Consider the following 21,432-nt stretch of genomic DNA (forward strand, 5'->3'; position numbering starts at 1 on the left):
CATTTGCAATTGAATGGAATAGATCCCTTTTGGACAAAGTGGATTCACCTGCTGCTGCAGTGACCACAGGTGTGATAACATCTAGAATTGGCATCTGGTGCGATCTCTCCGCTTCCACTCCAAAGAAAGTTACCTGTTTATTCCTATCATGCATTGGTTTTTGGGGTTTTCTTTGAGTAATGATGATCTCTTTAGTAGTCTGTTGGCGCCCTCTCCTGGAGGAATAGTTTGCTTGCTCTTGGACATTCTAAAAGAGAGGTCATGATAGACATTGAGCTTCTGAGCTCAATTGGGGACAGTCATGGGTGATGAATGTTTGCAACCTACTGCGAAGCCTCATACCGCAATATAAGGAACGTCAAATACTAAGAAAGGGCGGCCTATGAAAGAATTACTACTTTCAATAAGTACACTTAAACGGCTAATTGGGAATAGAAAAACTGTAAAAAGCCCTCTGAGAAAGCCCCCCTCTAACCTTTGATAGTAAGCTTTTCTGTAGTCTGCCTGTTGATGTATTTTCCGTTTGAACTGTGCACAACATGAAGAGACGGAACACTGGCGGCTTGTCACAATGCCCCCCGATGACATCACAATAGCGCTGCTGCCTAGAAAACAAGCTGCGCAGAAGAAGTTGTTCTTTGGGTGGGAGGGTGGGCTAGTGGAAGGAGGGGGCAATCTCTTTTTTTCCCGGGTGGTAGGGGGATGACAGGAGAAGGGAAGCGGGTGGTGAGAAAGGTACAGAGGGCAGGGTTTGGGGGCTGGGAAGGAAAGGGAAAAGATTAGGGTTTGGGGATGATGAAAGGGCTTTCTACGGGTAAGGATGGCAAAGGGTGGCAGTGACGGAAAGTCAGGCAACCTGTCCTGTCCGTCTTTTTGTATCGTGAATTGGAAAGACTGCAAGGGGGAGGGGAGTTGCTTGCGCCCTAAAGGAGGAGTTATTCAGATTCATTGCAGTGGGCGGCGGCTGCAAAACGCACCATTCTTCTTGTTTTGGCTCTGCAAAGCAGCCTTTTCAAGGGTTGGCTTGGGTGACAAAATGTCTTGTGTAGGCGTGGGTTTGTCTCCCTCTCGCTCTCTCTCCCTAAGATGTGTCCGGCATAGGCCAGGGTGCCACTCGAGGCCCAAACCAATTCTGGTTATCGCTTCTCGGCCTTTTGGCTAAGATCAAGTGTAGTGTTGTTCGAAGAGGTGGTTTAAGCTCCAGGCCACCTTAGTACAATGATACAATGCACACTGGAAGGTTGCGCTTGCTAGTACTCTGGGTGGATAGTATATTCATCTAGAGGAAAACATGGCCCTACCAGGATCGAGGCTATTAGACTGAGTAAGGGTGGGGGGCTATGGTACAACGTGCCCCAGGACTGACGACCCTGGAGTGAGTCTGAGCTTGCTGGCTTGGGACCCCGGCAAGCCTTGGGCTCTGTAGCACACCGTACCTTGCCTTTTCATACTTTTTGAGCATATTACCCTATCCCGGCCTTCTGGCTAGGAAGGGAAATTTTTATAATCCCAGTCGGAGGTCTGGTCAGCTTTGGGCTGAGAAACTAACACCCGGTTGGAGGTCTGGCTCAGCTTCGGCTGAGAAACCAACACCCGGTTGGAGGTCTGGGTCAGCTTCGGCTGAGAAACCAACACCCGGTTGGAGGTCCGGTTAGCCTTGGGCTGAGAAACCAACACCGGTTGACGGTCCGGGCAGTTTCGGCTGCGAAACCAACAACTAGTAGCTCTCTACTCCACTTGGGTAAGATGCCTGGGTGGACGCTGGGAGCAACGACAAGGCTCAACCAGGCTTCGGCTTGGGGGAGCACCGAAGATCCCTGACCCTTGCTGTGGCCTTCTGGCTCGGAGGGACGGGGTTGATTTTTGGGGACCCTCTCCTCACGGTGGGGTCCACACGAATCCTAGCCTTTGCACTGTTTTTGGTGTGACTTCGGTCATGCATTTTTTGTGGTGCTTTGGAAAGCTTCATTAAATCAAAAATCTGTTCTTATCAGTTTAATATCTGATACGTCCCCTATCTGGGGACCATATATTAAATGGATTTTTAGAACAGGGAGATGGAAAAAGAGCTTGCTCTGTCCACTCCACGCATTGACCTGGTATTGCAGTACCTCCAGGAACGGTGCACCCCTTCTTAACCCAGTTTCCAAAAGCAGAACTCAATTCACCTGATTCATATTAGCCCGATTTAATGAATTGGAAGAAAGCATACGTCTTCATATGCACCTCAATTTGGCCCATTCACTTTTCACACTTCCTCCTTTTGTTTTTTATCTTTCACACTTTTGACTTTCTTTATTCATCCAAATAGCAAACTCATCACCACTCAACCTGACCAACTCGGCTATGTCCCCGTGCTGCAGTTCTCTGTCTTATCTAGATCATTTGCAATTGAATGGAATAGATCCCTTTTGGACAAAGTGGATTCACCTGCTGCTGCAGTGACCACAGGTGTGATAACATCTAGAATTGGCATCTGGTGCGATCTCTCCGCTTCCACTCCAAAGAAAGTTACCTGTTTATTCCTATCATGCATTGGTTTTTGGGGTTTTCTTTGAGTAATGATGATCTCTTTAGTAGTCTGTTGGCGCCCTCTCCTGGAGGAATAGTTTGCTTGCTCTTGGACATTCTAAAAGAGAGGTCATGATAGACATTGAGCTTCTGAGCTCAATTGGGGACAGTCATGGGTGATGAATGTTTGCAACCTACTGCGAAGCCTCATACCGCAATATAAGGAACGTCAAATACTAAGAAAGGGCGGCCTATGAAAGAATTACTACTTTCAATAAGTACACTTAAACGGCTAATTGGGAATAGAAAAACTGTAAAAAGCCCTCTGAGAAAGCCCCCCTCTAACCTTTGATAGTAAGCTTTTCTGTAGTCTGCCTGTTGATGTATTTTCCGTTTGAACTGTGCACAACATGAAGAGACGGAACACTGGCGGCTTGTCACAATGCCCCCCGATGACATCACAATAGCGCTGCTGCCTAGAAAACAAGCTGCGCAGAAGAAGTTGTTCTTTGGGTGGGAGGGTGGGCTAGTGGAAGGAGGGGGCAATCTCTTTTTTTCCCGGGTGGTAGGGGGATGACAGGAGAAGGGAAGCGGGTGGTGAGAAAGGTACAGAGGGCAGGGTTTGGGGGCTGGGAAGGAAAGGGAAAAGATTAGGGTTTGGGGATGATGAAAGGGCTTTCTACGGGTAAGGATGGCAAAGGGTGGCAGTGACGGAAAGTCAGGCAACCTGTCCTGTCCGTCTTTTTGTATCGTGAATTGGAAAGACTGCAAGGGGGAGGGGAGTTGCTTGCGCCCTAAAGGAGGAGTTATTCAGATTCATTGCAGTGGGCGGCGGCTGCAAAACGCACCATTCTTCTTGTTTTGGCTCTGCAAAGCAGCCTTTTCAAGGGTTGGCTTGGGTGACAAAATGTCTTGTGTAGGCGTGGGTTTGTCTCCCTCTCGCTCTCTCTCCCTAAGATGTGTCCGGCATAGGCCAGGGTGCCACTCGAGGCCCAAACCAATTCTGGTTATCGCTTCTCGGCCTTTTGGCTAAGATCAAGTGTAGTATCTGTTCTTATCAGTTTAATATCTGATACGTCCCCTATCTGGGGACCATATATTAAATGGATTTTTAGAACAGGGAGATGGAAAAAGAGCTTGCTCTGTCCACTCCACGCATTGACCTGGTATTGCAGTACCTCCAGGAACGGTGCACCCCTTCTTAACCCAGTTTCCAAAAGCAGAACTCAATTCACCTGATTCATATTAGCCCGATTTAATGAATTGGAAGAAAGCATACGTCTTCATATGCACCTCAATTTGGCCCATTCACTTTTCACACTTCCTCCTTTTGTTTTTTATCTTTCACACTTTTGACTTTCTTTATTCATCCAAATAGCAAACTCATCACCACTCAACCTGACCAACTCGGCTATGTCCCCGTGCTGCAGTTCTCTGTCTTATCTAGATCATTTGCAATTGAATGGAATAGATCCCTTTTGGACAAAGTGGATTCACCTGCTGCTGCAGTGACCACAGGTGTGATAACATCTAGAATTGGCATCTGGTGCGATCTCTCCGCTTCCACTCCAAAGAAAGTTACCTGTTTATTCCTATCATGCATTGGTTTTTGGGGTTTTCTTTGAGTAATGATGATCTCTTTAGTAGTCTGTTGGCGCCCTCTCCTGGAGGAATAGTTTGCTTGCTCTTGGACATTCTAAAAGAGAGGTCATGATAGACATTGAGCTTCTGAGCTCAATTGGGGACAGTCATGGGTGATGAATGTTTGCAACCTACTGCGAAGCCTCATACCGCAATATAAGGAACGTCAAATACTAAGAAAGGGCGGCCTATGAAAGAATTACTACTTTCAATAAGTACACTTAAACGGCTAATTGGGAATAGAAAAACTGTAAAAAGCCCTCTGAGAAAGCCCCCCTCTAACCTTTGATAGTAAGCTTTTCTGTAGTCTGCCTGTTGATGTATTTTCCGTTTGAACTGTGCACAACATGAAGAGACGGAACACTGGCGGCTTGTCACAATGCCCCCCGATGACATCACAATAGCGCTGCTGCCTAGAAAACAAGCTGCGCAGAAGAAGTTGTTCTTTGGGTGGGAGGGTGGGCTAGTGGAAGGAGGGGGCAATCTCTTTTTTTCCCGGGTGGTAGGGGGATGACAGGAGAAGGGAAGCGGGTGGTGAGAAAGGTACAGAGGGCAGGGTTTGGGGGCTGGGAAGGAAAGGGAAAAGATTAGGGTTTGGGGATGATGAAAGGGCTTTCTACGGGTAAGGATGGCAAAGGGTGGCAGTGACGGAAAGTCAGGCAACCTGTCCTGTCCGTCTTTTTGTATCGTGAATTGGAAAGACTGCAAGGGGGAGGGGAGTTGCTTGCGCCCTAAAGGAGGAGTTATTCAGATTCATTGCAGTGGGCGGCGGCTGCAAAACGCACCATTCTTCTTGTTTTGGCTCTGCAAAGCAGCCTTTTCAAGGGTTGGCTTGGGTGACAAAATGTCTTGTGTAGGCGTGGGTTTGTCTCCCTCTCGCTCTCTCTCCCTAAGATGTGTCCGGCATAGGCCAGGGTGCCACTCGAGGCCCAAACCAATTCTGGTTATCGCTTCTCGGCCTTTTGGCTAAGATCAAGTGTAGTATCTGTTCTTATCAGTTTAATATCTGATACGTCCCCTATCTGGGGACCATATATTAAATGGATTTTTAGAACAGGGAGATGGAAAAAGAGCTTGCTCTGTCCACTCCACGCATTGACCTGGTATTGCAGTACCTCCAGGAACGGTGCACCCCTTCTTAACCCAGTTTCCAAAAGCAGAACTCAATTCACCTGATTCATATTAGCCCGATTTAATGAATTGGAAGAAAGCATACGTCTTCATATGCACCTCAATTTGGCCCATTCACTTTTCACACTTCCTCCTTTTGTTTTTTATCTTTCACACTTTTGACTTTCTTTATTCATCCAAATAGCAAACTCATCACCACTCAACCTGACCAACTCGGCTATGTCCCCGTGCTGCAGTTCTCTGTCTTATCTAGATCATTTGCAATTGAATGGAATAGATCCCTTTTGGACAAAGTGGATTCACCTGCTGCTGCAGTGACCACAGGTGTGATAACATCTAGAATTGGCATCTGGTGCGATCTCTCCGCTTCCACTCCAAAGAAAGTTACCTGTTTATTCCTATCATGCATTGGTTTTTGGGGTTTTCTTTGAGTAATGATGATCTCTTTAGTAGTCTGTTGGCGCCCTCTCCTGGAGGAATAGTTTGCTTGCTCTTGGACATTCTAAAAGAGAGGTCATGATAGACATTGAGCTTCTGAGCTCAATTGGGGACAGTCATGGGTGATGAATGTTTGCAACCTACTGCGAAGCCTCATACCGCAATATAAGGAACGTCAAATACTAAGAAAGGGCGGCCTATGAAAGAATTACTACTTTCAATAAGTACACTTAAACGGCTAATTGGGAATAGAAAAACTGTAAAAAGCCCTCTGAGAAAGCCCCCCTCTAACCTTTGATAGTAAGCTTTTCTGTAGTCTGCCTGTTGATGTATTTTCCGTTTGAACTGTGCACAACATGAAGAGACGGAACACTGGCGGCTTGTCACAATGCCCCCCGATGACATCACAATAGCGCTGCTGCCTAGAAAACAAGCTGCGCAGAAGAAGTTGTTCTTTGGGTGGGAGGGTGGGCTAGTGGAAGGAGGGGGCAATCTCTTTTTTTCCCGGGTGGTAGGGGGATGACAGGAGAAGGGAAGCGGGTGGTGAGAAAGGTACAGAGGGCAGGGTTTGGGGGCTGGGAAGGAAAGGGAAAAGATTAGGGTTTGGGGATGATGAAAGGGCTTTCTACGGGTAAGGATGGCAAAGGGTGGCAGTGACGGAAAGTCAGGCAACCTGTCCTGTCCGTCTTTTTGTATCGTGAATTGGAAAGACTGCAAGGGGGAGGGGAGTTGCTTGCGCCCTAAAGGAGGAGTTATTCAGATTCATTGCAGTGGGCGGCGGCTGCAAAACGCACCATTCTTCTTGTTTTGGCTCTGCAAAGCAGCCTTTTCAAGGGTTGGCTTGGGTGACAAAATGTCTTGTGTAGGCGTGGGTTTGTCTCCCTCTCGCTCTCTCTCCCTAAGATGTGTCCGGCATAGGCCAGGGTGCCACTCGAGGCCCAAACCAATTCTGGTTATCGCTTCTCGGCCTTTTGGCTAAGATCAAGTGTAGTATCTGTTCTTATCAGTTTAATATCTGATACGTCCCCTATCTGGGGACCATATATTAAATGGATTTTTAGAACAGGGAGATGGAAAAAGAGCTTGCTCTGTCCACTCCACGCATTGACCTGGTATTGCAGTACCTCCAGGAACGGTGCACCCCTTCTTAACCCAGTTTCCAAAAGCAGAACTCAATTCACCTGATTCATATTAGCCCGATTTAATGAATTGGAAGAAAGCATACGTCTTCATATGCACCTCAATTTGGCCCATTCACTTTTCACACTTCCTCCTTTTGTTTTTTATCTTTCACACTTTTGACTTTCTTTATTCATCCAAATAGCAAACTCATCACCACTCAACCTGACCAACTCGGCTATGTCCCCGTGCTGCAGTTCTCTGTCTTATCTAGATCATTTGCAATTGAATGGAATAGATCCCTTTTGGACAAAGTGGATTCACCTGCTGCTGCAGTGACCACAGGTGTGATAACATCTAGAATTGGCATCTGGTGCGATCTCTCCGCTTCCACTCCAAAGAAAGTTACCTGTTTATTCCTATCATGCATTGGTTTTTGGGGTTTTCTTTGAGTAATGATGATCTCTTTAGTAGTCTGTTGGCGCCCTCTCCTGGAGGAATAGTTTGCTTGCTCTTGGACATTCTAAAAGAGAGGTCATGATAGACATTGAGCTTCTGAGCTCAATTGGGGACAGTCATGGGTGATGAATGTTTGCAACCTACTGCGAAGCCTCATACCGCAATATAAGGAACGTCAAATACTAAGAAAGGGCGGCCTATGAAAGAATTACTACTTTCAATAAGTACACTTAAACGGCTAATTGGGAATAGAAAAACTGTAAAAAGCCCTCTGAGAAAGCCCCCCTCTAACCTTTGATAGTAAGCTTTTCTGTAGTCTGCCTGTTGATGTATTTTCCGTTTGAACTGTGCACAACATGAAGAGACGGAACACTGGCGGCTTGTCACAATGCCCCCCGATGACATCACAATAGCGCTGCTGCCTAGAAAACAAGCTGCGCAGAAGAAGTTGTTCTTTGGGTGGGAGGGTGGGCTAGTGGAAGGAGGGGGCAATCTCTTTTTTTCCCGGGTGGTAGGGGGATGACAGGAGAAGGGAAGCGGGTGGTGAGAAAGGTACAGAGGGCAGGGTTTGGGGGCTGGGAAGGAAAGGGAAAAGATTAGGGTTTGGGGATGATGAAAGGGCTTTCTACGGGTAAGGATGGCAAAGGGTGGCAGTGACGGAAAGTCAGGCAACCTGTCCTGTCCGTCTTTTTGTATCGTGAATTGGAAAGACTGCAAGGGGGAGGGGAGTTGCTTGCGCCCTAAAGGAGGAGTTATTCAGATTCATTGCAGTGGGCGGCGGCTGCAAAACGCACCATTCTTCTTGTTTTGGCTCTGCAAAGCAGCCTTTTCAAGGGTTGGCTTGGGTGACAAAATGTCTTGTGTAGGCGTGGGTTTGTCTCCCTCTCGCTCTCTCTCCCTAAGATGTGTCCGGCATAGGCCAGGGTGCCACTCGAGGCCCAAACCAATTCTGGTTATCGCTTCTCGGCCTTTTGGCTAAGATCAAGTGTAGTATCTGTTCTTATCAGTTTAATATCTGATACGTCCCCTATCTGGGGACCATATATTAAATGGATTTTTAGAACAGGGAGATGGAAAAAGAGCTTGCTCTGTCCACTCCACGCATTGACCTGGTATTGCAGTACCTCCAGGAACGGTGCACCCCTTCTTAACCCAGTTTCCAAAAGCAGAACTCAATTCACCTGATTCATATTAGCCCGATTTAATGAATTGGAAGAAAGCATACGTCTTCATATGCACCTCAATTTGGCCCATTCACTTTTCACACTTCCTCCTTTTGTTTTTTATCTTTCACACTTTTGACTTTCTTTATTCATCCAAATAGCAAACTCATCACCACTCAACCTGACCAACTCGGCTATGTCCCCGTGCTGCAGTTCTCTGTCTTATCTAGATCATTTGCAATTGAATGGAATAGATCCCTTTTGGACAAAGTGGATTCACCTGCTGCTGCAGTGACCACAGGTGTGATAACATCTAGAATTGGCATCTGGTGCGATCTCTCCGCTTCCACTCCAAAGAAAGTTACCTGTTTATTCCTATCATGCATTGGTTTTTGGGGTTTTCTTTGAGTAATGATGATCTCTTTAGTAGTCTGTTGGCGCCCTCTCCTGGAGGAATAGTTTGCTTGCTCTTGGACATTCTAAAAGAGAGGTCATGATAGACATTGAGCTTCTGAGCTCAATTGGGGACAGTCATGGGTGATGAATGTTTGCAACCTACTGCGAAGCCTCATACCGCAATATAAGGAACGTCAAATACTAAGAAAGGGCGGCCTATGAAAGAATTACTACTTTCAATAAGTACACTTAAACGGCTAATTGGGAATAGAAAAACTGTAAAAAGCCCTCTGAGAAAGCCCCCCTCTAACCTTTGATAGTAAGCTTTTCTGTAGTCTGCCTGTTGATGTATTTTCCGTTTGAACTGTGCACAACATGAAGAGACGGAACACTGGCGGCTTGTCACAATGCCCCCCGATGACATCACAATAGCGCTGCTGCCTAGAAAACAAGCTGCGCAGAAGAAGTTGTTCTTTGGGTGGGAGGGTGGGCTAGTGGAAGGAGGGGGCAATCTCTTTTTTTCCCGGGTGGTAGGGGGATGACAGGAGAAGGGAAGCGGGTGGTGAGAAAGGTACAGAGGGCAGGGTTTGGGGGCTGGGAAGGAAAGGGAAAAGATTAGGGTTTGGGGATGATGAAAGGGCTTTCTACGGGTAAGGATGGCAAAGGGTGGCAGTGACGGAAAGTCAGGCAACCTGTCCTGTCCGTCTTTTTGTATCGTGAATTGGAAAGACTGCAAGGGGGAGGGGAGTTGCTTGCGCCCTAAAGGAGGAGTTATTCAGATTCATTGCAGTGGGCGGCGGCTGCAAAACGCACCATTCTTCTTGTTTTGGCTCTGCAAAGCAGCCTTTTCAAGGGTTGGCTTGGGTGACAAAATGTCTTGTGTAGGCGTGGGTTTGTCTCCCTCTCGCTCTCTCTCCCTAAGATGTGTCCGGCATAGGCCAGGGTGCCACTCGAGGCCCAAACCAATTCTGGTTATCGCTTCTCGGCCTTTTGGCTAAGATCAAGTGTAGTATCTGTTCTTATCAGTTTAATATCTGATACGTCCCCTATCTGGGGACCATATATTAAATGGATTTTTAGAACAGGGAGATGGAAAAAGAGCTTGCTCTGTCCACTCCACGCATTGACCTGGTATTGCAGTACCTCCAGGAACGGTGCACCCCTTCTTAACCCAGTTTCCAAAAGCAGAACTCAATTCACCTGATTCATATTAGCCCGATTTAATGAATTGGAAGAAAGCATATGTCTTCATATGCACCTCAATTTGGCCCATTCACTTTTCACACTTCCTCCTTTTGTTTTTTATCTTTCACACTTTTGACTTTCTTTATTCATCCAAATAGCAAACTCATCACCACTCAACCTGACCAACTCGGCTATGTCCCCGTGCTGCAGTTCTCTGTCTTATCTAGATCATTTGCAATTGAATGGAATAGATCCCTTTTGGACAAAGTGGATTCACCTGCTGCTGCAGTGACCACAGGTGTGATAACATCTAGAATTGGCATCTGGTGCGATCTCTCCGCTTCCACTCCAAAGAAAGTTACCTGTTTATTCCTATCATGCATTGGTTTTTGGGGTTTTCTTTGAGTAATGATGATCTCTTTAGTAGTCTGTTGGCGCCCTCTCCTGGAGGAATAGTTTGCTTGCTCTTGGACATTCTAAAAGAGAGGTCATGATAGACATTGAGCTTCTGAGCTCAATTGGGGACAGTCATGGGTGATGAATGTTTGCAACCTACTGCGAAGCCTCATACCGCAATATAAGGAACGTCAAATACTAAGAAAGGGCGGCCTATGAAAGAATTACTACTTTCAATAAGTACACTTAAACGGCTAATTGGGACTAGAAAAACTGTAAAAAGCCCTCTGAGAAAGCCCCCCTCTAACCTTTGATAGTAAGCTTTTCTGTAGTCTGCCTGTTGATGTATTTTCCGTTTGAACTGTGCACAACATGAAGAGACGGAACACTGGCGGCTTGTCACAATGCCCCCCGATGACATCACAATAGCGCTGCTGCCTAGAAAACAAGCTGCGCAGAAGAAGTTGTTCTTTGGGTGGGAGGGTGGGCTAGTGGAAGGAGGGTGCAATCTCTTTTTTTCCCGGGTGGTAGGGGGATGACAGGAGAAGGGAAGCGGGTGGTGAGAAAGGTACAGAGGGCAGGGTTTGGGGGCTGGGAAGGAAAGGGAAAAGATTAGGGTTTGGGGATGATGAAAGGGCTTTCTACGGGTAAGGATGGCAAAGGGTGGCAGTGACGGAAAGTCAGGCAACCTGTCCTGTCCGTCTTTTTGTATCGTGAATTGGAAAGACTGCAAGGGGGAGGGGAGTTGCTTGCGCCCTAAAGGAGGAGTTATTCAGATTCATTGCAGTGGGCGGCGGCTGCAAAACGCACCATTCTTCTTGTTTTGGCTCTGCAAAGCAGCCTTTTCAAGGGTTGGCTTGGGTGACAAAATGTCTTGTGTAGGCGTGGGTTTGTCTCCCTCTCGCTCTCTCTCCCTAAGATGTGTCCGGCATAGGCCAGGGTGCCACTCGAGGCCCAAACCAATTCTGGTTATCGCTTCTCGGCCTTTTGGCTAAGATCAAGTGTAGTATCTGTTCTTATCAGTTTAATATCTGATACGTCCCCTATCTGGGGACCATATATTAAATGGATTTTTAGAACAGGGAGATGGAAAAAGAGCTTGCTCTGTCCACTCCACGCATTGACCTGGTATTGCAGTACCTCCAGGAACGGTGCACCCCTTCTTAACCCAGTTTCCAAAAGCAGAACTCAATTCACCTGATTCATATTAGCCCGATTTAATGAATTGGAAGAAAGCATACGTCTTCATATGCACCTCAATTTGGCCCATTCACTTTTCACACTTCCTCCTTTTGTTTTTTATCTTTCACACTTTTGACTTTCTTTATTCATCCAAATAGCAAACTCATCACCACTCAACCTGACCAACTCGGCTATGTCCCCGTGCTGCAGTTCTCTGTCTTATCTAGATCATTTGCAATTGAATGGAATAGATCCCTTTTGGACAAAGTGGATTCACCTGCTGCTGCAGTGACCACAGGTGTGATAACATCTAGAATTGGCATCTGGTGCGATCTCTCCGCTTCCACTCCAAAGAAAGTTACCTGTTTATTCCTATCATGCATTGGTTTTTGGGGTTTTCTTTGAGTAATGATGATCTCTTTAGTAGTCTGTTGGCGCCCTCTCCTGGAGGAATAGTTTGCTTGCTCTTGGACATTCTAAAAGAGAGGTCATGATAGACATTGAGCTTCTGAGCTCAATTGGGGACAGTCATGGGTGATGAATGTTTGCAACCTACTGCGAAGCCTCATACCGCAATATAAGGAACGTCAAATACTAAGAAAGGGCGGCCTATGAAAGAATTACTACTTTCAATAAGTACACTTAAACGGCTAATTGGGAATAGAAAAACTGTAAAAAGCCCTCTGAGAAAGCCCCCCTCTAACCTTTGATAGTAAGCTTTTCTGTAGTCTGCCTGTTGATGTATTTTCCGTTTGAACTGTGCACAACATGAAGAGACGGAACACTGGCGGCTTGTCACAATGCCCCCCGATGACATCACAATAGCGCTGCTGCCTAGAAAACAAGCTGCGCAGAAGAAGTTGTTCTTTGGGTGGGAGGGTGGGCTAGTGGAAGGAGGGGGCAATCTCTTTTTTTCCCGGGTGGTAGGGGGATGACAGGAGAAGGGAAGCGGGTGGTGAGAAAGGTACAGAGGGCAGGGTTTGGGGGCTGGGAAGGAAAGGGAAAAGATTAGGGTTTGGGGATGATGAAAGGGCTTTCTACGGGTAAGGATGGCAAAGGGTGGCAGTGACGGAAAGTCAGGCAACCTGTCCTGTCCGTCTTTTTGTATCGTGAATTGGAAAGACTGCAAGGGGGAGGGGAGTTGCTTGCGCCCTAAAGGAGGAGTTATTCAGATTCATTGCAGTGGGCGGCGGCTGCAAAACGCACCATTCTTCTTGTTTTGGCTCTGCAAAGCAGCCTTTTCAAGGGTTGGCTTGGGTGACAAAATGTCTTGTGTAGGCGTGGGTTTGTCTCCCTCTCGCTCTCTCTCCCTAAGATGTGTCCGGCATAGGCCAGGGTGCCACTCGAGGCCCAAACCAATTCTGGTTATCGCTTCTCGGCCTTTTGGCTAAGATCAAGTGTAGTATCTGTTCTTATCAGTTTAATATCTGATACGTCCCCTATCTGGGGACCATATATTAAATGGATTTTTAGAACAGGGAGATGGAAAAAGAGCTTGCTCTGTCCACTCCACGCATTGACCTGGTATTGCAGTACCTCCAGGAACGGTGCACCCCTTCTTAACCCAGTTTCCAAAAGCAGAACTCAATTCACCTGATTCATATTAGCCCGATTTAATGAATTGGAAGAAAGCATACGTCTTCATATGCACCTCAATTTGGCCCATTCACTTTTCACACTTCCTCCTTTTGTTTTTTATCTTTCACACTTTTGACTTTCTTTATTCATCCAAATAGCAAACTCATCACCACTCAACCTGACCAACTCGGCTATGTCCCCGTGCTGCAGTTCTCTGTCTTATCTAGATCATTTGCAATTGAATGGAATAGATCCCTTTTGGACAAAGTGGATTCACCTGCTGCTGCAGTGACCACAGGTGTGATAACATCTAGAATTGGCATCTGGTGCGATCTCTCCGCTTCCACTCCAAAGAAAGTTACCTGTTTATTCCTATCATGCATTGGTTTTTGGGGTTTTCTTTGAGTAATGATGATCTCTTTAGTAGTCTGTTGGCGCCCTCTCCTGGAGGAATAGTTTGCTTGCTCTTGGACATTCTAAAAGAGAGGTCATGATAGACATTGAGCTTCTGAGCTCAATTGGGGACAGTCATGGGTGATGAATGTTTGCAACCTACTGCGAAGCCTCATACCGCAATATAAGGAACGTCAAATACTAAGAAAGGGCGGCCTATGAAAGAATTACTACTTTCAATAAGTACACTTAAACGGCTAATTGGGAATAGAAAAACTGTAAAAAGCCCTCTGAGAAAGCCCCCCTCTAACCTTTGATAGTAAGCTTTTCTGTAGTCTGCCTGTTGATGTATTTTCCGTTTGAACTGTGCACAACATGAAGAGACGGAACACTGGCGGCTTGTCACAATGCCCCCCGATGACATCACAATAGCGCTGCTGCCTAGAAAACAAGCTGCGCAGAAGAAGTTGTTCTTTGGGTGGGAGGGTGGGCTAGTGGAAGGAGGGGGCAATCTCTTTTTTTCCCGGGTGGTAGGGGGATGACAGGAGAAGGGAAGCGGGTGGTGAGAAAGGTACAGAGGGCAGGGTTTGGGGGCTGGGAAGGAAAGGGAAAAGATTAGGGTTTGGGGATGATGAAAGGGCTTTCTACGGGTAAGGATGGCAAAGGGTGGCAGTGACGGAAAGTCAGGCAACCTGTCCTGTCCGTCTTTTTGTATCGTGAATTGGAAAGACTGCAAGGGGGAGGGGAGTTGCTTGCGCCCTAAAGGAGGAGTTATTCAGATTCATTGCAGTGGGCGGCGGCTGCAAAACGCACCATTCTTCTTGTTTTGGCTCTGCAAAGCAGCCTTTTCAAGGGTTGGCTTGGGTGACAAAATGTCTTGTGTAGGCGTGGGTTTGTCTCCCTCTCGCTCTCTCTCCCTAAGATGTGTCCGGCATAGGCCAGGGTGCCACTCGAGGCCCAAACCAATTCTGGTTATCGCTTCTCGGCCTTTTGGCTAAGATCAAGTGTAGTATCTGTTCTTATCAGTTTAATATCTGATACGTCCCCTATCTGGGGACCATATATTAAATGGATTTTTAGAACAGGGAGATGGAAAAAGAGCTTGCTCTGTCCACTCCACGCATTGACCTGGTATTGCAGTACCTCCAGGAACGGTGCACCCCTTCTTAACCCAGTTTCCAAAAGCAGAACTCAATTCACCTGATTCATATTAGCCCGATTTAATGAATTGGAAGAAAGCATACGTCTTCATATGCACCTCAATTTGGCCCATTCACTTTTCACACTTCCTCCTTTTGTTTTTTATCTTTCACACTTTTGACTTTCTTTATTCATCCAAATAGCAAACTCATCACCACTCAACCTGACCAACTCGGCTATGTCCCCGTGCTGCAGTTCTCTGTCTTATCTAGATCATTTGCAATTGAATGGAATAGATCCCTTTTGGACAAAGTGGATTCACCTGCTGCTGCAGTGACCACAGGTGTGATAACATCTAGAATTGGCATCTGGTGCGATCTCTCCGCTTCCACTCCAAAGAAAGTTACCTGTTTATTCCTATCATGCATTGGTTTTTGGGGTTTTCTTTGAGTAATGATGATCTCTTTAGTAGTCTGTTGGCGCCCTCTCCTGGAGGAATAGTTTGCTTGCTCTTGGACATTCTAAAAGAGAGGTCATGATAGACATTGAGCTTCTGAGCTCAATTGGGGACAGTCATGGGTGATGAATGTTTGCAACCTACTGCGAAGCCTCATACCGCAATATAAGGAACGTCAAATACTAAGAAAGGGCGGCCTATGAAAGAATTACTACTTTCAATAAGTACACTTAAACGGCTAATTGGGAATAGAAAAACTGTAAAAAGCCCTCTGAGAAAGCCCCCCTCTAACCTTTGATAGTAAGCTTTTCTGTAGTCTGCCTGTTGATGTATTTTCCGTTTGAACTGTGCACAACATGAAGAGACGGAACACTGGCGGCTTGTCACAATGCCCCCCGATGACATCACAATAGCGCTGCTGCCTAGAAAACAAGCTGCGCAGAAGAAGTTGTTCTTTGGGTGGGAGGGTGGGCTAGTGGAAGGAGGGGGCAATCTCTTTTTTTCCCGGGTGGTAGGGGGATGACAGGAGAAGGGAAGCGGGTGGTGAGAAAGGTACAGAGGGCAGGGTTTGGGGGCTGGGAAGGAAAGGGAAAAGATTAGGGTTTGGGGATGATGAAAGGGCTTTCTACGGGTAAGGATGGCAAAGGGTGGCAGTGACGGAAAGTCAGGCAACCTGTCCTGTCCGTCTTTTTGTATCGTGAATTGGAAAGACTGCAAGGGGGAGGGGAGTTGCTTGCGCCCTAAAGGAGGAGTTATTCAGATTCATTGCAGTGGGCGGCGGCTGCAAAACGCACCATTCTTCTTGTTTTGGCTCTGCAAAGCAGCCTTTTCAAGGGTTGGCTTGGGTGACAAAATGTCTTGTGTAGGCGTGGGTTTGTCTCCCTCTCGCTCTCTCTCCCTAAGATGTGTCCGGCATAGGCCAGGGTGCCACTCGAGGCCCAAACCAATTCTGGTTATCGCTTCTCGGCCTTTTGGCTAAGATCAAGTGTAGTATCTGTTCTTATCAGTTTAATATCTGATACGTCCCCTATCTGGGGACCATATATTAAATGGATTTTTAGAACAGGGAGATGGAAAAAGAGCTTGCTCTGTCCACTCCACGCATTGACCTGGTATTGCAGTACCTCCAGGAACGGTGCACCCCTTCTTAACCCAGTTTCCAAAAGCAGAACTCAATTCACCTGATTCATATTAGCCCGATTTAATGAATTGGAAGAAAGCATACGTCTTCATATGCACCTCAATTTGGCCCATTCACTTTTCACACTTCCTCCTTTTGTTTTTTATCTTTCACACTTTTGACTTTCTTTATTCATCCAAATAGCAAACTCATCACCACTCAACCTGACCAACTCGGCTATGTCCCCGTGCTGCAGTTCTCTGTCTTATCTAGATCATTTGCAATTGAATGGAATAGATCCCTTTTGGACAAAGTGGATTCACCTGCTGCTGCAGTGACCACAGGTGTGATAACATCTAGAATTGGCATCTGGTGCGATCTCTCCGCTTCCACTCCAAAGAAAGTTACCTGTTTATTCCTATCATGCATTGGTTTTTGGGGTTTTCTTTGAGTAATGATGATCTCTTTAGTAGTCTGTTGGCGCCCTCTCCTGGAGGAATAGTTTGCTTGCTCTTGGACATTCTAAAAGAGAGGTCATGACAGACATTGAGCTTCTGAGCTCAATTGGGGACAGTCATGGGTGATGAATGTTTGCAACCTACTGCGAAGCCTCATACCGCAATATAAGGAACGTCAAATACTAAGAAAGGGCGGCCTATGAAAGAATTACTACTTTCAATAAGTACACTTAAACGGCTAATTGGGAATAGAAAAACTGTAAAAAGCCCTCTGAGAAAGCCCCCCTCTAACCTTTGATAGTAAGCTTTTCTGTAGTCTGCCTGTTGATGTATTTTCCGTTTGAACTGTGCACAACATGAAGAGACGGAACACTGGCGGCTTGTCACAATGCCCCCCGATGACATCACAATAGCGCTGCTGCCTAGAAAACAAGCTGCGCAGAAGAAGTTGTTCTTTGGGTGGGAGGGTGGGCTAGTGGAAGGAGGGGGCAATCTCTTTTTTTCCCGGGTGGTAGGGGGATGACAGGAGAAGGGAAGCGGGTGGTGAGAAAGGTACAGAGGGCAGGGTTTGGGGGCTGGGAAGGAAAGGGAAAAGATTAGGGTTTGGGGATGATGAAAGGGCTTTCTACGGGTAAGGATGGCAAAGGGTGGCAGTGACGGAAAGTCAGGCAACCTGTCCTGTCCGTCTTTTTGTATCGTGAATTGGAAAGACTGCAAGGGGGAGGGGAGTTGCTTGCGCCCTAAAGGAGGAGTTATTCAGATTCATTGCAGTGGGCGGCGGCTGCAAAACGCACCATTCTTCTTGTTTTGGCTCTGCAAAGCAGCCTTTTCAAGGGTTGGCTTGGGTGACAAAATGTCTTGTGTAGGCGTGGGTTTGTCTCCCTCTCGCTCTCTCTCCCTAAGATGTGTCCGGCATAGGCCAGGGTGCCACTCGAGGCCCAAACCAATTCTGGTTATCGCTTCTCGGCCTTTTGGCTAAGATCAAGTGTAGTATCTGTTCTTATCAGTTTAATATCTGATACGTCCCCTATCTGGGGACCATATATTAAATGGATTTTTAGAACAGGGAGATGGAAAAAGAGCTTGCTCTGTCCACTCCACGCATTGACCTGGTATTGCAGTACCTCCAGGAACGGTGCACCCCTTCTTAACCCAGTTTCCAAAAGCAGAACTCAATTCACCTGATTCATATTAGCCCGATTTAATGAATTGGAAGAAAGCATACGTCTTCATATGCACCTCAATTTGGCCCATTCACTTTTCACACTTCCTCCTTTTGTTTTTTATCTTTCACACTTTTGACTTTCTTTATTCATCCAAATAGCAAACTCATCACCACTCAACCTGACCAACTCGGCTATGTCCCCGTGCTGCAGTTCTCTGTCTTATCTAGATCATTTGCAATTGAATGGAATAGATCCCTTTTGGACAAAGTGGATTCACCTGCTGCTGCAGTGACCACAGGTGTGATAACATCTAGAATTGGCATCTGGTGCGATCTCTCCGCTTCCACTCCAAAGAAAGTTACCTGTTTATTCCTATCATGCATTGGTTTTTGGGGTTTTCTTTGAGTAATGATGATCTCTTTAGTAGTCTGTTGGCGCCCTCTCCTGGAGGAATAGTTTGCTTGCTCTTGGACATTCTAAAAGAGAGGTCATGATAGACATTGAGCTTCTGAGCTCAATTGGGGACAGTCATGGGTGATGAATGTTTGCAACCTACTGCGAAGCCTCATACCGCAATATAAGGAACGTCAAATACTAAGAAAGGGCGGCCTATGAAAGAATTACTACTTTCAATAAGTACACTTAAACGGCTAATTGGGAATAGAAAAACTGTAAAAAGCCCTCTGAGAAAGCCCCCCTCTAACCTTTGATAGTAAGCTTTTCTGTAGTCTGCCTGTTGATGTATTTTCCGTTTGAACTGTGCACAACATGAAGAGACGGAACACTGGCGGCTTGTCACAATGCCCCCCGATGACATCACAATAGCGCTGCTGCCTAGAAAACAAGCTGCGCAGAAGAAGTTGTTCTTTGGGTGGGAGGGTGGGCTAGTGGAAGGAGGGGGCAATCTCTTTTTTTCCCGGGTGGTAGGGGGATGACAGGAGAAGGGAAGCGGGTGGTGAGAAAGGTACAGAGGGCAGGGTTTGGGGGCTGGGAAGGAAAGGGAAAAGATTAGGGTTTGGGGATGATGAAAGGGCTTTCTACGGGTAAGGATGGCAAAGGGTGGCAGTGACGGAAAGTCAGGCAACCTGTCCTGTCCGTCTTTTTGTATCGTGAATTGGAAAGACTGCAAGGGGGAGGGGAGTTGCTTGCGCCCTAAAGGAGGAGTTATTCAGATTCATTGCAGTGGGCGGCGGCTGCAAAACGCACCATTCTTCTTGTTTTGGCTCTGCAAAGCAGCCTTTTCAAGGGTTGGCTTGGGTGACAAAATGTCTTGTGTAGGCGTGGGTTTGTCTCCCTCTCGCTCTCTCTCCCTAAGATGTGTCCGGCATAGGCCAGGGTGCCACTCGAGGCCCAAACCAATTCTGGTTATCGCTTCTCGGCCTTTTGGCTAAGATCAAGTGTAGTATCTGTTCTTATCAGTTTAATATCTGATACGTCCCCTATCTGGGGACCATATATTAAATGGATTTTTAGAACAGGGAGATGGAAAAAGAGCTTGCTCTGTCCACTCCACGCATTGACCTGGTATTGCAGTACCTCCAGGAACGGTGCACCCCTTCTTAACCCAGTTTCCAAAAGCAGAACTCAATTCACCTGATTCATATTAGCCCGATTTAATGAATTGGAAGAAAGCATACGTCTTCATATGCACCTCAATTTGGCCCATTCACTTTTCACACTTCCTCCTTTTGTTTTTTATCTTTCACACTTTTGACTTTCTTTATTCATCCAAATAGCAAACTCATCACCACTCAACCTGACCAACTCGGCTATGTCCCCGTGCTGCAGTTCTCTGTCTTATCTAGATCATTTGCAATTGAATGGAATAGATCCCTTTTGGACAAAGTGGATTCACCTGCTGCTGCAGTGACCACAGGTGTGATAACATCTAGAATTGGCATCTGGTGCGATCTCTCCGCTTCCACTCCAAAGAAAGTTACCTGTTTATTCCTATCATGCATTGGTTTTTGGGGTTTTCTTTGAGTAATGATGATCTCTTTAGTAGTCTGTTGGCGCCCTCTCCTGGAGGAATAGTTTGCTTGCTCTTGGACATTCTAAAAGAGAGGTCATGATAGACATTGAGCTTCTGAGCTCAATTGGGGACAGTCATGGGTGATGAATGTTTGCAACCTACTGCGAAGCCTCATACCGCAATATAAGGAACGTCAAATACTAAGAAAGGGCGGCCTATGAAAGAATTACTACTTTCAATAAGTACACTTAAACGGCTAATTGGGAATAGAAAAACTGTAAAAAGCCCTCTGAGAAAGCCCCCCTCTAACCTTTGATAGTAAGCTTTTCTGTAGTCTGCCTGTTGATGTATTTTCCGTTTGAACTGTGCACAACATGAAGAGACGGAACACTGGCGGCTTGTCACAATGCCCCCCGATGACATCACAATAGCGCTGCTGCCTAGAAAACAAGCTGCGCAGAAGAAGTTGTTCTTTGGGTGGGAGGGTGGGCTAGTGGAAGGAGGTGGCAATCTCTTTTTTTCCCGGGTGGTAGGGGGATGACAGGAGAAGGGAAGCGGGTGGTGAGAAAGGTACAGAGGGCAGGGTTTGGGGGCTGGGAAGGAAAGGGAAAAGATTAGGGTTTGGGGATGATGAAAGGGCTTTCTACGGGTAAGGATGGCAAAGGGTGGCAGTGACGGAAAGTCAGGCAACCTGTCCTGTCCGTCTTTTTGTATCGTGAATTGGAAAGACTGCAAGGGGGAGGGGAGTTGCTTGCGCCCTAAAGGAGGAGTTATTCAGATTCATTGCAGTGGGCGGCGGCTGCAAAACGCACCATTCTTCTTGTTTTGGCTCTGCAAAGCAGCCTTTTCAAGGGTTGGCTTGGGTGACAAAATGTCTTGTGTAGGCGTGGGTTTGTCTCCCTCTCGCTCTCTCTCCCTAAGATGTGTCCGGCATAGGCCAGGGTGCCACTCGAGGCCCAAACCAATTCTGGTTATCGCTTCTCGGCCTTTTGGCTAAGATCAAGTGTAGTATCTGTTCTTATCAGTTTAATATCTGATACGTCCCCTATCTGGGGACCATATATTAAATGGATTTTTAGAACAGGGAGATGGAAAAAGAGCTTGCTCTGTCCACTCCACGCATTGACCTGGTATTGCAGTACCTCCAGGAACGGTGCACCCCTTCTTAACCCAGTTTCCAAAAGCAGAACTCAATTCACCTGATTCATATTAGCCCGATTTAATGAATTGGAAGAAAGCATACGTCTTCATATGCACCTCAATTTGGCCCATTCACTTTTCACACTTCCTCCTTTTGTTTTTTATCTTTCACACTTTTGACTTTCTTTATTCATCCAAATAGCAAACTCATCACCACTCAACCTGACCAACTCGGCTATGTCCCCGTGCTGCAGTTCTCTGTCTTATCTAGATCATTTGCAATTGAATGGAATAGATCCCTTTTGGACAAAGTGGATTCACCTGCTGCTGCAGTGACCACAGGTGTGATAACATCTAGAATTGGCATCTGGTGCGATCTCTCCGCTT

The 21,432-nt window shown here is 46.6% G+C and overlaps 13 non-coding genes across 13 annotated transcripts; all 13 read left to right on the top strand.

Annotated features, from left to right (window-relative positions):
* Positions 1-1,940: 1,940 nt before the first annotated feature.
* Positions 1,941-2,133, top strand: LOC142268975 (U2 spliceosomal RNA). Its single transcript, XR_012734544.1, has one exon. It is a non-coding gene; the product is annotated as a U2 spliceosomal RNA (small nuclear RNA).
* A 1,387-nt stretch (positions 2,134-3,520) lies between these two features.
* On the top strand, positions 3,521-3,711 carry LOC142268989 (U2 spliceosomal RNA). Its single transcript, XR_012734554.1, has one exon. It is a non-coding gene; the product is annotated as a U2 spliceosomal RNA (small nuclear RNA).
* Positions 3,712-5,098: 1,387 nt separating this feature from the next.
* On the top strand, positions 5,099-5,289 carry LOC142268990 (U2 spliceosomal RNA). The gene has a single exon (XR_012734555.1). It is a non-coding gene; the product is annotated as a U2 spliceosomal RNA (small nuclear RNA).
* A 1,387-nt stretch (positions 5,290-6,676) lies between these two features.
* Positions 6,677-6,867, top strand: LOC142268991 (U2 spliceosomal RNA). Its single transcript, XR_012734556.1, has one exon. It is a non-coding gene; the product is annotated as a U2 spliceosomal RNA (small nuclear RNA).
* A 1,387-nt stretch (positions 6,868-8,254) lies between these two features.
* LOC142268993 (U2 spliceosomal RNA) lies at positions 8,255-8,445 on the top strand. The gene has a single exon (XR_012734558.1). It is a non-coding gene; the product is annotated as a U2 spliceosomal RNA (small nuclear RNA).
* Positions 8,446-9,832: 1,387 nt separating this feature from the next.
* Positions 9,833-10,023, top strand: LOC142268995 (U2 spliceosomal RNA). Its single transcript, XR_012734559.1, has one exon. It is a non-coding gene; the product is annotated as a U2 spliceosomal RNA (small nuclear RNA).
* A 1,387-nt stretch (positions 10,024-11,410) lies between these two features.
* Positions 11,411-11,601, top strand: LOC142268996 (U2 spliceosomal RNA). Its single transcript, XR_012734560.1, has one exon. It is a non-coding gene; the product is annotated as a U2 spliceosomal RNA (small nuclear RNA).
* A 1,387-nt stretch (positions 11,602-12,988) lies between these two features.
* On the top strand, positions 12,989-13,179 carry LOC142268997 (U2 spliceosomal RNA). The gene has a single exon (XR_012734561.1). It is a non-coding gene; the product is annotated as a U2 spliceosomal RNA (small nuclear RNA).
* A 1,387-nt stretch (positions 13,180-14,566) lies between these two features.
* On the top strand, positions 14,567-14,757 carry LOC142268998 (U2 spliceosomal RNA). Its single transcript, XR_012734562.1, has one exon. It is a non-coding gene; the product is annotated as a U2 spliceosomal RNA (small nuclear RNA).
* Positions 14,758-16,144: 1,387 nt separating this feature from the next.
* Positions 16,145-16,335, top strand: LOC142268999 (U2 spliceosomal RNA). The gene has a single exon (XR_012734563.1). It is a non-coding gene; the product is annotated as a U2 spliceosomal RNA (small nuclear RNA).
* A 1,387-nt stretch (positions 16,336-17,722) lies between these two features.
* LOC142269000 (U2 spliceosomal RNA) lies at positions 17,723-17,913 on the top strand. Its single transcript, XR_012734564.1, has one exon. It is a non-coding gene; the product is annotated as a U2 spliceosomal RNA (small nuclear RNA).
* A 1,387-nt stretch (positions 17,914-19,300) lies between these two features.
* On the top strand, positions 19,301-19,491 carry LOC142269001 (U2 spliceosomal RNA). The gene has a single exon (XR_012734565.1). It is a non-coding gene; the product is annotated as a U2 spliceosomal RNA (small nuclear RNA).
* Positions 19,492-20,878: 1,387 nt separating this feature from the next.
* LOC142269002 (U2 spliceosomal RNA) lies at positions 20,879-21,069 on the top strand. The gene has a single exon (XR_012734566.1). It is a non-coding gene; the product is annotated as a U2 spliceosomal RNA (small nuclear RNA).
* Positions 21,070-21,432: the final 363 nt, after the last annotated feature.

This window comes from Anomaloglossus baeobatrachus, unplaced genomic scaffold (genome assembly GCF_048569485.1).
Source record: "Anomaloglossus baeobatrachus isolate aAnoBae1 unplaced genomic scaffold, aAnoBae1.hap1 Scaffold_3124, whole genome shotgun sequence".
NCBI lineage: Eukaryota > Metazoa > Chordata > Amphibia > Anura > Aromobatidae > Anomaloglossus > Anomaloglossus baeobatrachus.